The 14,281-nt window shown below is 46.0% G+C and overlaps 1 protein-coding gene across 1 annotated transcript in view; it reads right to left on the minus strand.

Annotated features, from left to right (window-relative positions):
* Positions 1-14,281, minus strand: part of SPRYD3 (SPRY domain containing 3) — a 422,505-nt gene that overhangs the window by 176,372 nt on the left and 231,852 nt on the right. The window lies entirely within an intron of this gene.

The raw sequence follows: 14,281 nt of genomic DNA on the forward strand, positions 1-14,281 counted from the left end.
ACATGTAGTGTCCCTGCCTGATAACCCGGCTACAATAAGAAAATCATAGCTGGCTTCCTGACAAGTCCCAGACCATAGAAAGTTTCTGCATTAGTGGTCGCATCCATTGGCAACCGATCAAGATAACAGACTGTGACCGCTAAGAAAGTTAGAGAAAATCTTTAAAACTCTGCAGAATTTTTAATTACTTATATTTGCAAAAATGTTTAACTTTTAATTATCTACAAATTTAAAAATAATTATGTAGATGGGAATACCCCTTTAAAGAGGACCTTGTTGGTATATACATATATGCAACAGATATAGACTTATTGTGTTATACTGTGTTGGAGGAACTTACAGCTTCCGGACACTAGATGGCGATGTTATTATTGTTATGTGCTGAATACATGTAATGATAAGCTATGGAGACTTGTCTGTATCTCAAATAGCTGCATCTTTCTATGGTTACTCCTTTCCAGTGTATTCCTCCATATTGCTGTATAGACATGCTGTATGTTACCTCATGTTCTGAGAAGTAAACTGAAGATTAACCCATATAATCTACTCTGAAGCTTTCTTCTGCGACTGCACTCTGCAACAGACCTTTCATGTCTCCTCGCACCCACGGTTTTATATACTGCTAGAAAGCTGACAGTGCGGTGAATTCAGTACACGCCATAGTGCTGGAGTTATCTGCGCTTCTAGTTTTGGCATCGATATCCCTTCACCATCAGAAGGACGGGCCTTACTGCCCAGTGTCATGTGACAGTACAATTCTATGGAGGAGTACTGTCAGGTGGGGCGTTCCTTACCACCCAGCAATGACACTGAGCAGGTAAACGCTTCTCCAGCACCCGGGCACCCATCAGGAAGATTCACTGTCAGCTTTGTAGCGGTATATAATACAGCAGGTGCCAGGGGACATGAAAGTTCCTCTTTACTAACTCCATATAATGACATTGACAAGTTACATAGGGACATACACATACCTCCCAACCGTCCTGATTTCCGCGGGACAGTCACAATTTGGGTGACATGTCCCGCGGTCCCAGTTGGAGGGAGGTATGTACCGATTTCAACTCAGATCTGCATCCAGAGGACGCAGATCTGAGTTGAACACATATGCGGCTGAAGCAAGGAGCTGACACAGGTCAGCTCCTCGCTTCGCCGCTGCCCGCCTCTCTCGCTGACACATGCGGCTGAAGGAAGGAGCTGACACAGGTCAGCTCCTCGCTTCGCCGCTGCATGTCTCTCGCGCTGACACATGTGCGGCTGAAGCGAGGAGCTGACCTGTGTCAGCTCCTCGCTTCGCAGCTGCTACTGGCTTGTAGACGCGATGTGACATGTGTGTCACATCGCGTCTACAAGCCAGTAGCAGCGGCGAAGCGAGGAGCTGACACAGGTCAGCTCCTCGCTTCAGCCGCATATGTGTCAGCGAGAGAGGCGGGCAGCAGCGAGGGAGCGGAGGAGAAGGTAAGTTTAATGTGGAGGTGGAACGTGAATCTGGGGGGAAATGAAGGAGAGGACGGCATGACACTGGGGGCAGAGATGTGGGGACATGAATCTGGGGGCAGAGATGGGGGACATGAATCTGGGGGCAGAGATGGGGACATGAATCTGGGGGCAGAGATGGAGGGACATGAATCTGGGGGCAAAGATGGAGGGGACATGAATCTGGGGGCAGAGATGGGGGGACATGAATCTGAGGGCAGAGATGGGGGACATGAATCTGGGGGCAGAGATGGGGGACATGAATCTGGGGGGACATGAATCTGGGAGCAGAGATGTGGGGACATGAATCTGGGGGCAGAGATGGAAGGGGTACATGAAACTGGGGGCAGATGAAGGGTGTATATGAAACTGGGGGAGAGATAGAGGGGGGACATATAATTTACAGGTGACTGTAGGAGGATTATATTGTGTGCGGGCACATGAAAAATTAACGAGTGGGCGGAGTCAGCACAAAAGTGGGCGGGGCTAAATTTGCCACAGCGCGCTACGCGCGCCGCCCATTTTGTGCCTCTTTCAGTTCTTCAAAAGTTGGGAGGTATGCATACAATACCTGAGAAAAGTCAGTAAACCCCGCACATTTTTGTAATAATTTCATTATATGTTTTCTTGAGACAACACTGAAGATCCAACACTTGGATATAAACTAGAGTAGTCAGTGTACAGCTTGTATACCAGGATAGATTTGGTGTGCCCTGAAAATCACTTAGCACACAGCCATTAATGTCTAATCAACAGGCAACAAAAGTGAGAACGCCCCTAAGGGAATGTGGACAAATTGTCAAAGTGTTTGACCACCGTTATTTTCCAACACTGCCTAAACTCTCTTGGGCATGGAGTTCACCAGAGCGCCACAGGTTGCCACTGGAATCTTCTTCCATGACGACATCACAAAGCTGACGGATGTTAGAGACCTTGTGTTCTTACACCTTCTGTTTGGGGATGCCCCACAGATGCTCAATAGGGTTTAGGTCAGGAGACATACGGGGCTAGTCCAGCACGTTTACCCTCAGCTTCTCTAGCAAGGCAGTGGTCGTCTTGGAGGTGTTTGGATTGGTTCTTGTGTTGGAATACTGCCATGCGGCCCAGTTTCGAAGGGAGGGGATGATGCTAAGCTTGAGTATGTGTTTGGAAGTCCATTCGGGGGGTCCCCATGCGGACTCCCCTGAACGGATTACCGACGCAGATGTGAACGAGGCCTAACAGTTTAAAGAGGACCTTTCATCAGATCGGGCACATGCAGTTCTATATACTGCTGGAAAGCTGACAGTGCGCTGGATTCAGCGCACTGTCGGCTTTCCCGATCTGTGCCCGGTGTAAAGCGCTATCGGTCCCGGTACCGTAGGGCTTTACAGTCAGAAAGGCGTTTCTGACACTTAGCCAGGGATGCCCTTCTGCCCAGCAGTGCCTATCGCGCTGTACTGTGGAGCGGGGAGGAACGTCCCCTCCCTCTCCTGATAATACTTGTCTATGGACGAGCTGTGTGAGCAGAGGGAGGGGGCGTTCCTCCCCGCTCCACAGTACTGCGCGATAGGCGCTGCTGGGCAGAAGGGCGTCCCTGGCTAAGTGTCAGAAACGCCCTTCTGACACTAAAGCGCTACGGTACCGGGTCACAGATCGGGAAAGCCGACAGTGCGCTGAATTCAGCGCACTGTCAGCTTTTCAGCAGTATATAAAACTGCATGTGCCCGATCTGATGAAAGGTCCTCTTTAAGGTTAAGTTCACATTAGAGTCTATATTGCAGTGTCCACCTGAAATCTGCAGACACACCACGGACCCTATTATAGTGAATGTGGTCCATGAGGCTCCAAATGGAACCGCTATTTTAGCGATCCATCTGTCCGTTGTTCTGGTCTTCCAATGACCAGATCAATGGAAAACCCTGCACTGATGTGATCTTAGCCTAAGAAGCTATAGTCAATAGATGTAAACAGTTGGGGTTCAGGCTGGTATAGAGACAGTGTCGAATTGTGTGTCTGCACTTTATACACCCAGGCAGTGGCATAACTACCACCATAGCAGTAGAGGCAGCTGCCACAGGGCCTGGGACATTAGGGGCCCGATGACAGCTACCCCTGGCTGCTACCCCCACTCTTATTACAGACAAACTGTTGTAACTGCGATAAGATCGGGGAAAGCTTGTAGGACCTGTAGCTGAAGAACCTTGTGTGACGTCAGCCGTCACATGACTACGTGGGAGTGTCTTTATAGCCCGTGCAGTCCTGCAAGAGATGAAGAGAAGGAGAGATGTGGTTCTAGGTAATGAAGGGGAGGGGGATGTGAGATGCAGAATGGAGAGAGTGTGTGTCTGTGTGTGAGTGTGTGTGGTGTGGATTAGGGGAGAGGACAGTGTCCTGATATCTGTGTATTATCAGGAGGGGACAGTGTCCTGATATCTGTGTATTAGGAGAAGGGGACAGTGTCCTGATATCTGTGTATTAGGAGGAGGGGGAGGTCAGTGTCCTGATATCTGTGTATTAGGAGAAGGGGACAGTGTCCTGATATCTGTGTATTAGGAGGAGGGGGAGGTCAGTGTCAGTAGATGGATCAGTACTCTACACATTGTTTGTATTCAGACTTGCCTGCAATTGCTGTTACTAATGACTGTCTAATAGTAGTCAGGGGGCGCTCTGTGTATTGTATTGTATTGTACTGAAGAGGAGGGGATGTGAGATGCAGAATGGAGAGTGTGTGTGTGTGTGTCTGTGTGTGTGTGTATGTATGTGTGGTGTGGAGTAATTGAGGAGCAACAGTAACCTAGGGGCAGAGATGGAGTGGAGGACATGAAGATGGGGGTAGAGATGAGGGGTGCATGAAACTGGGGACAGATGGAGGGAGGACATGAAACTGGGGGCAGATGGAGGGAGGGCATGAAATGTCATGTGACATCCGTGCGTTATTAAAGTTGACCAACACCACCAAAGACTGCAGCGGAGCTGGAGACAGGTAAGTAACTTTTTTTTTATGTCTGTATCTCCCCTCGGTCTCTGATTATTATACTCTGGGGTCTGAAAATACCCCAGAGTATAATAATTGTTCATGGTTGTTCATTATGGGGCATAATCCCGTGTGCAGGGGCCACAATGGGGTGTAATACTGGGTGCAGGGGCCACTGAGGGACATAACAGAGCGCGCAGGAATGCGGCGTGGGGGGGAAGGTGTCGGTCGGTCAAGGTCTTCGGTGTCGATCAGGAAGGGGGGGGCCCCATGTCAAAAGTTTGCCACGGGGCCCCGCCATTCCTAGTTACACCACTGCTTTGGGGGTAACTTCTGGTATATTTTCCCTCATAAGCTGTAAATCTGGGGTGTCCCCTGATATTCGCTCGCACAGTTTATATATTCCCCTCCTGCTGCAGCCAGTTGTATTCTAATAATTTGGCGATTTTGCAGGTTTTTGCCTTCACATTGCTAGATGCTATATTTTCTTTATTTTTATAGTGACGCGGTCATATAAGGGCTTGTTTTTTGCGGGATGAGATGCATTTTGTAATGACACCATTTTTGGGTGCCTACAACTTATTGAATACATTTTATTAACTTTTTCTTGCTGGATTTTTTTTAAAAAAATCAATTCTAGCATTGAGTCTTACCTTTTTAATTTTTCACCATGCAGCGTACAGTATAAGTAACATGTGACCTTTATTCTGCAGGTCGGTACGGTTACGGCGATACCTCATTTATATAATTTTTTTTATGCGATACTAATTCTGCAGAACAAAAACACATTTGGGGACATAAGTCAATGTTTTTTGCATCGGCATCTTCTCAGAGGCATAACATTTTTATTTTTCGGTTGACAGTGTTGGTTGAGGGCATATTTTCTGCGGTACAATGTGCGCTTTTTATTGGAACTGTTGTGGGGTGCATATGAATTTTTGCTCACTTTTTATAGCATATTTTGTAAGGTGAGATGGCGAAAAATCATTACTTCCGGCGAGTTTTTTTTTTTTTTCGGCGTTCACCATGTACATTAAATATTGCTTCAGTTTTATTGTACAGATTGTTACAGACGCGACAATACCAAATATGCATTGTTTTTATTAATTTTTAGTGTTTTTTTTTATATATATGATTCATTTTCTATAGAGAAAAAGGATTTTGGGGCTTTATAACTTTATTAATTTTTTTCATGCACTTTATTTTTTTTTTGTCACTTTTTTTTTCACTTTTTCATGTGTCCCTTTAGGATACTTGAATCAGTTGATGCTTTGATGAAAGCATCAACTGATTCTGCATTGTAGCTTGCAAGAAACGTGTCTTGCAAGCTACGGCAATGGTCCGTTCTTTCGGGAACTAGGACCGAAGGCCGTAATTTGTGGTTAAGCAGTGGCGTAACTAGGAATAGCAGGGCGCAGTGGCGAACTTTTGACATGTCCTCCCTCTCTCATAGACCGACTGACTGATTCCCCCCCACCCCCCATATTCCTGCACAGTATTATGCCCCATAGTGGCCCCTGCACACAGTATTATACCCCATAGTGGCCCTTCCACACAGTATTGTGCCCCATAGTGGCCCTTGCACACAGTATTGTGCCCCATAGAGGCCTCTGCACACAGTATTGTGCCCCATAGAGGCCTCTGCACACAGTATTATGCCCCATAGTGGCCCTTGCACACAGTATTGTGCCCCATAGAGGCCTCTGCACACAGTATTATGCTCCATAGTGGCCCTTGGACACTGTATTGTGCCCCACTGTAGCCCCTGCACACAGTATTGTGCCCCATAGTGGCCCTTGCACACAGTATTGTGCCTCATTGTGGACCACTCATGTACAATTATTATACTCTGGACTCTTTTCAGTTAACTAACATATAACAGTGACATCTAGATGTGTTTTTTAACCCCTTAGCGACCCTTGACGTAACTGTATGTCATGGGTCGCATGGGGATGTATGGAGCGAGCTCACACGCTGAGCTCGCTCCATACACAGCAGATGCCGGCTGTATCATACAGCCAGGACCTGCCAATAACAGCAGCGGTCGGTGCCCGAGCCGATCGCTGCTGTTAACCCTTTACACACTGCGGTCAAACGTGACCGCAGTGTGTAAACGGCGCCGGCGGCATGGGCGCCGCCATGTTTCGCCGATCGCCGCCCTCCTGAACGTCACATGAGGGCGGTGATCGGTTGCTATGACAGCCGGAAGCCTATTGAAGGCTTCCAGGCTTGTCTCTGCACTAGATCTATTAGATGATGCCAGAGGCAGCCTCTAATAGAAGTGCTGCGATTTTCCTATTCACTGCAATACTGTAGTATTGCAGTGAATAGTATGAGCGATCAGACCCCCTAGGTTTCAAGGTACCTAAGGGGTCTGATCATAAATGTAACAGAAGAAAAAAAAAAGTTTTTAAAAGTATTAAAAAAATATAAAAGTTCAAATCACCCCCCTTTCCCTAGATTAGCTATAAAAGTAATTAAAGAACATTAAACATAAACATATTAGGTATCCCCGCGCTCCAAAATGCCCGAACTATTAGAATATTAAAACATTTATCCCGTACTGCGAACGGCGTAGCGGCAAAAAAAATAAAAACCGCCAAAAAGCGTTTTTTTCAACACTTTGCCTCCTATAAAAAATTGAATAAAAAGTGATCAAACCATCAGATGTTTCCCCAAATGGTATCAATAGAAACGTCATCTTGTCCCGCATAAAAAGACACCACAACCAGCTCCATACATGGAAATATGAAAAAGTTACAGGTGTTAGAACATGATGACACAAATTTTTTTTTCTATTTTGCAAAGTTTATCATTTTTTTAAAAGTATCAAAACATTTCAAATACTATATAAATTTGGTATCACCGCGTTCGTACTGACACGTAGAACACAGGTAACATGTCATTTGTACCAAACAGTGAACGCTGTAAAAATTAAACCCATAAGAAAATGGCGCAAATGCATTTTTTCTCCAATTGCGCCTCATTCTGAATTTTTTTCCAGCTTCCCAGTACATTGCACAGCATATTGAATGGTGCCATTACAAAGTACAATTTGTCCCGCAAACAATAAGCCATCATGTGACTCTGTGAACTGAAAAATGAAAAAGTTATGGCTCTTGAAATGTGAGGAGGGAAAAACGAAAATGCGAAACCAAAAAATGGCTGGGTCCTTAAGGGGTTAAGCAAAAAAAAAAAAGCTTACTTTTCAGTGCTTACTATTTAAAGGGGCTCTATCACTAGGAAAAGTCATTTTTAACTAATCACACCTTTGCATAGCCTTTAGAAAGTCTATTTCACACCTACCTATAATATGTAGATTGCCTCAGTGTTTTCTGAATAAGTCCATTTTTATTCACATGTTAATTAGACTGGTGCATAAAACGCTCACAGCCGGACATCTTTCTCACCCATTCAAATGAATGGGTGAGAAAGAATCCTGCAGGTTTCCGTCTCCTGCCTCTGTTTTATGCAGGAAACGGAAACCTGCAGTACGGACACCTGGGCGCAGATGTGAACAAGCCCTGAGGCAATCTACATACTATAGGTAAGTGTGGAATAGACTTTCTAAAGCCTATGCAAGCATGTGTTTAGATAAAAATTACTTTTCCCAGTGATAGAGCCCCTTTAAACTGGTGCTGCAGGAGGAACATAAAATGCTGAGAGGCTCCAGCATTGCAAAGAAAGTTATTTTACTTTACTGCCAGCTGGTTGTGCAGAGAAAAATGAGCAAAAACATCCATATGTTCCAGTGTGCAGGAAAACTGAAGCACGGCTCATGCATTTTTTTTTGTAAAATGCAATATGTTTATTTTACCTGCGGAAACACTGGGGGGAATTCATCATTCTCTCAGTCCTCTGGATGATAAAGAGGTGCAATTTAGGCACGAGGCCCTTTCCTGCACCAAGCATAAGCCTCAAGCCCTGATCTGTGTTTTGTCAAGCATATTCTGTGAATGTGGAAGGAGCGGGCAGAGCGAGGCATTCCTGCCTTGGCCCGACTGATATATTATAACTTAGGGTGCCTTCACACGGCGTAGCACGCCACTCCTTTAGACACGTATACACGTTTCCGAGTGTGGCGCTTCAAAAAAGAGCCCATTGATTTCAATGGGTGCCGATATACGCGTGCTACCAATTTAAATCAATAAGTAAAAAAGCAGCCCATTCATTTCTATGGGGAGCGCACGTATGCCGGCTCCCATAGAAAGCAACTGATCTGTTTTAACGCCGCTGATTAGGAACGAGTTACACGTTCAGAATCAGTGAGCGTATACTCAATGTGAATGCACCCTTACACCAGTTTTGTGGTTGAGTTAGAATGGAACTCTATGACAGTTCCTACCTGAAAATTCAGAATGGGATGGATTTGAGGAAAAAGTGCATTGGTGCGATTTTCTTATGAACTTCGTTTTTACGGCGTACAGTGTTCAACCAAAGTGACAAGTCACCTGACTTCTGTTTCGGTACGATTCCAAGGATACCAAATTTATATGGGTTTTTTTTCCGCATTTTAACCACTTAACAAAAATCCAAAACTGTGCAAAAAACTTTTATTTTTGCCATAATCTGACACCCGTAACTTTTTTCTACTTTTGTGTACGGGGATGCATAAGGTGTCTTTTTTTGTGGGGCTGGATGTACTTTTTAGTTATACCATTTTGGTATGAAGAGGCTTTTGCTTTGGTCACTTATTATTCAAATTTTTTCAGGGGCAAAAAATGTCAGTTTGGCACTTTTGATTATTGTTCCTGGCTACAGCGTTTATCGTATGGGCAAAATATTTTTAAAGATTTGAAGACCGGGCGTTTTTTGGACACAGGGATAGCTAATGTGTAAGTGCTTCACGGTATTTAGAACAGAGCTTAGACCCCCTTCTTTCCTTTCACAGGACTGCTGCATCCAGGAGCTTAGATCCCCTTATTTCCTCACAGAGGACTGCTGCAGCCATGGCCTTAGACCCCTTCTTACTTACAGAGGACTGCTGCATCCAGGAGCTTAGATCCCCTTACAGAGGACTGCTGCAGCCAGGGCCTTAGACCCCTTCTTACTTACAGAGGACTGCTGCATCCAGGAGCTTAGACCCCCTTCTTTCCTTACACAGGACTGCTGCACCCAGGAGCTTAGACCCCCTTCAGCCATCTTTTTCGGCGTGGCCTGCTGGGGGAGCAGTATATCAACCAGGGACAGAAATAGACTTGACAGGCTGATCAGAAGGGCCAGCTCTGTCCTGGGGAGCCCCTGGACCCAGTACAGGTGGTGGGTGACAGAAGGATACTGTCCGTGGTGAGCTCCATGAGGGAGAACAAATCCCACCCCATGTATGGGACCTTGATGGCACTTGGCAGCACTGTAAGTGACCGTCTGCTTCACCCCAAGTGTGAGAAGGAGCGCTATTGCAAGTCCTTCCTTCCAACCGCGACCAGGCTGTATAATCTACATCAGACCAAGCGAAGATCACTCAACACAGAGAACTAAATGATTATGAAGTCTTCCTTCTTCTGTTCCTTAGCTGCTATGGACTCCTAGCATATCTTCTCTTCTCAGCATATGTGTGCCTACGTCTGTAATATATTACTTTGTATTATCCTGTATCTGTATTACTATGCTGCTGTAACATGCTGAAATTTCCCCACTGTGGGACTATTAAAGGATTATCTTATCTTTCCTTACACAGGACTGCTGCATCCAGGACCTTAGACCCCCTTCTTCCTTACAGTGCACTGCTTAACCCTTTCGCTGCCAGGCACGTACACTGTACGTGCTCCCAAGGTGGCACGTCAGTAGCGGAGGACGTAGTTACTACGTCCTCCCTACTAATGCCGATATCTCTGGACTGCATCAACATATCTTGATGCTTTAAAATGCATTTTAAAGAAGAGACTCTCATCTTTAAAATGATACCAGGGACTTGATGATTTTACTTACAGTCTTGGAGGGATTCACTGTTGAAAACACTATTTGGCATTGAGATCCAACTGCAGATCTCAATTCCTGACAGCGTTTCAACAGTGAATTGCTCCAAAACTGTACATCCAATCATCGAGTTCTTGATATCATTTTAAAGATGAGATTCTCCTCTTTAAAATGCAAGCTTGAAAGCATCAAGATATGTTGATGCAGTCCAAAGATATAGAGCTCCAAAGTGTCCCCCCCCCCTCCTGTCTAAGCAAGCAATTTGCGATCTAACAAGAAAGGAAGAGGGACACGGAGCAGCCCAGCAGAGAGAGAGAGAGAAAGAGAAACGATCTGACTCTCTGCATAACTTGTATGTGACAGCAGGAGGGGGGTGGCAGGGACTCTATTGTCCCTATTAACCCTTCTCCTGCCAATCAGAGCGTATTCTATACATTTGTCTCTGATTGTCACATACAGTTATAATGTAATTCCCCCCTGAGCTTTACTAGTGGGGTATTCTTCTGTTATACCACCTAAACATAACCAGGAAGTTTGTTGGCGCTGTGACCCAGACGTTTACCATTGTCCAGGTCACAGAGCCAAAAAAAAAAGTCGCACCAAACACTTACACAACATATACATAAAGTCGCAAATAAAATTTACATTTCACCCAATCCCTGTCCTGTCTATACCTGAGCTTTCTACAGTAAAATATGACTCTAGTGATGTCCGTTACACACTAAAATAATAGTAATAACGATTATCACTAGAGATGAACGTATAGATTGCTAAAATTATTATAGAGGGATGGAAAATAACATTTTTATGTAAAGTCCTATTTAATTTGCATGCACAAAATGGGATGGCGCATTTCTGCGATTTTGGCGATTCTTTAACACCTGCCCCTGTAAATATATACATGTGTGGTATGTATGAACTCCTCACATATTGCAGTTTTATGGACAGTACATTATGTTTGCAGAAAGGGATTTCTTGAGCCGCACTTTAGTGGCAAATCTGAATTTTTGCGCAATTTTTGCTAGCAATCTCTGTTTGCCGCAAAGTTGAATGAAGTGCTTGTATATATAAACTGTTAAATTGTGTTTTTATATACGGTATGCTGTGTACTCTGAAAAAAGTTAGATTTTGGTATCACAGTTACAGTTTGGTAGGTGCAGTATAGCTTTTTAACATATTAGTGAACAACAGCAAAATCCTGCTTGTCTTCTGTATTCGTGTTTTAGGGAGTCTGAGCCCCCGCAGCGCGGCCGGGACCTAACAAAATGGTCCCGATCGGCATGTCTCGATTCCAACTGAGCTCAGCGTTAAAGCAGGAGCTGACAGCTCCTGCTTTAAACGCCTATGTATTCAGCTCGTTGGCGGTAGGACGCCGATGAGCTGAATACATAGGCATTTAAAGCAGGAGCTGTCACAGCTCAGCTCCTGCTTTAACTCTGAGCTCCGGCATTTGTAGCCGCGATGTGATGACGTCACATCGCGCCTACAATATGTGTATGAGGGAGAGAGCTGCGGGGGAACGAGGAATGGTGAGTGTGTGTGTGAGAACGTGAGAACGGCATGACACTGGGGCAGATGGAGGGGGGAGAACGGCATGGCACTGGGGCAGATAGAGGGGGAGAGAACAGCATGACACTGGGGCAGATGGAGGGGGGAGAACGGCATGGCACTGGGACAGATAGAGGGGGAGAGAACAGCATGACACTGGGGCAGATGGAGGGGGGAGAACGGCATGACACTGGGGCAGATAGAGGGGGAGAGAACAGCATGACACTGGGGCAGATGGAGGGGGGAGAACGGCATGGCACTGGGACAGATAGAGGGGGAGAGAACAGCATGACACTGGGGCAGATGGAGGAGGGAGAACGGCATGGCACTGGGGCAGATAGAGGGGGACAGAACAGCATGACACTGGGGCAGATGGAGGGAGGAGAACGGCATGGCACTGGGGCAGATAGAGGGGGAGAGAACAGCATGACACTGGGGCAGATGGAGGGGGGAGAACGGCATGACACTGGGGCAGATGAAGGGGGGGAGAACAGCATGACAATGGGGCAGATGGAGGGGGGAGAACAGTATGACACTGGGGCAGATGAAGGGGGGGAGAACAGCATGACACTGGGGCGGATGGAGGGGGGAGAACGGCATGGCACTGGGGCAGATGAAGGGGGAGAACGGCATGGCACTGGGACAGATGAAGGGGGGGAGAACAGCATGACACTGGGGCAAATGAAGGGGGAGAGAACAGCATGACACTGGGGCAGATGAAGGGGGGAGAACGGCATGACACTGGGGCAAATGAAGGGGGGAGAATGGCATGGCACTGGGACAGATGAAGGGGGGAGAACAGCATGACACTGGGGCAGATGAAGGGGGGGGATGGCATGAAACTGGGGCAGATGAAGGGGGGAGAGAATGGCATGACATTGGGGCAGATGAAGGGGGGAGAACGGCATGACACTGGGGCAGATGAAGGGGAGAACGGCATGACACTGGGGCAGAGACGGGGGGGAAATGAAACTGAGCAGATAAAGGGGGAGAATGGCATGAAACTGGGGACAGAGATAGAGGGGGGACATGAAACTAGGGGTAGATGAAGGGTGTATATGAAAATGGGGGAGAGATGGAGGGGGGGACATATAATTTACGGGTGACTGTAGGAGGATTATACTGTGTGGAATCACATGAAAATTGAATGAGAATGGGTGGAGTCAACATAAAAGTGGGCGGGGCCTAATTTGCTGTAGCGCGCTGCGCGTGCCGCACGTTTTGTTCCCTCTGTCTAGTCTTCAACAGTTGGGAAGTACAGGTTAGAAGTGCGAGACCCCCCAGTAAGTAGGGCCCCGCCAAAGTCAATTGCCCAGGGCCCCGCAAACCCTGGATCCGCCACTGGTCTGAGCTTTTGTTGTAGTTGATGTTTGCGGTACATATAGTATATTTAAACATTGTATACACCATAAGCTATTATTTTAAAAGTATTTTGTATATGAATGTGAGATTGAACATGAGTTTTAGGTGCAGATATGTGTTTTAGCGTATTTTTTCGAAAAATTATTTGTGTTGGTCGCAAAGTTGCATGAAGGTGGATGTGCCTATCGATGACCCATTAAGACATTTGTAATCTTCAGGTTGTCTACTTTTAAAAAATATATAGGGTTTAGGGGTTCACTTACTTTTCATGGTGTGTAATCCCTACATTTTATAGGATGATACTTTTTTAACATTTCCAGCTTTAAAGCAGATTTTTGTTCCTTCCAGTTCTAGCGATTTTCTGAAGACACGTGCATGCAGGTTCAGGCCATAGTGATATGTATGAACTCTGCACATGTTGAACTCTTATTTTTAAGAGGTTTGGTGCATTTAATTTTTTGTTTGGTTTCCGCTTTTAACAACTAATATACATTTATTTGCATTTTTTTCATAAAACATTCACTTTAAATCAAAATTGCATGAAGGTGCCTGTTCGTATACAGTACCAAGTGGCATTCTGACAATGCTGCAGGTGTCTACTTTAAGAAAATATATAGGTATGGGGGGGTTGGATGCTTTTTTAAAGGGGCTCTATCAGCAAAATCATGCTGCTAGAGCCCCACATATGCGTGCATAGCCTTTAAAAAGGCTATTCAGGCACTGTAAAAGTTAAATTAAACTACCCCCCCGTTTTAAAATAATAACTTAGAAAAGAATCTTCTCTACTTACAGAACGTGCACCCTGGGCGGGCATTCAGGGTGCGCCGTCTTCTTCTTCCCCGCCTCTTCTTCCTCTGTTGTCTTCGGGTCCCGTCCTCCTCCGGCGCTTGCTCGCGGACACTGATAAAAAAAAAAATAGCCCGGAAGCATGCGCAGTAGCCGTAGTAGAAGCCGTGTGCTACTGCGCATGCGCCCGGGCTGGTTTTTTTTATCAGTGTCCGCGAGCAAGCGCCGGAGGAGAACGGG

Source organism: Leptodactylus fuscus, chromosome 2, assembly GCF_031893055.1.
Source record: "Leptodactylus fuscus isolate aLepFus1 chromosome 2, aLepFus1.hap2, whole genome shotgun sequence".
NCBI classification, from domain to species: domain Eukaryota; kingdom Metazoa; phylum Chordata; class Amphibia; order Anura; family Leptodactylidae; genus Leptodactylus; species Leptodactylus fuscus.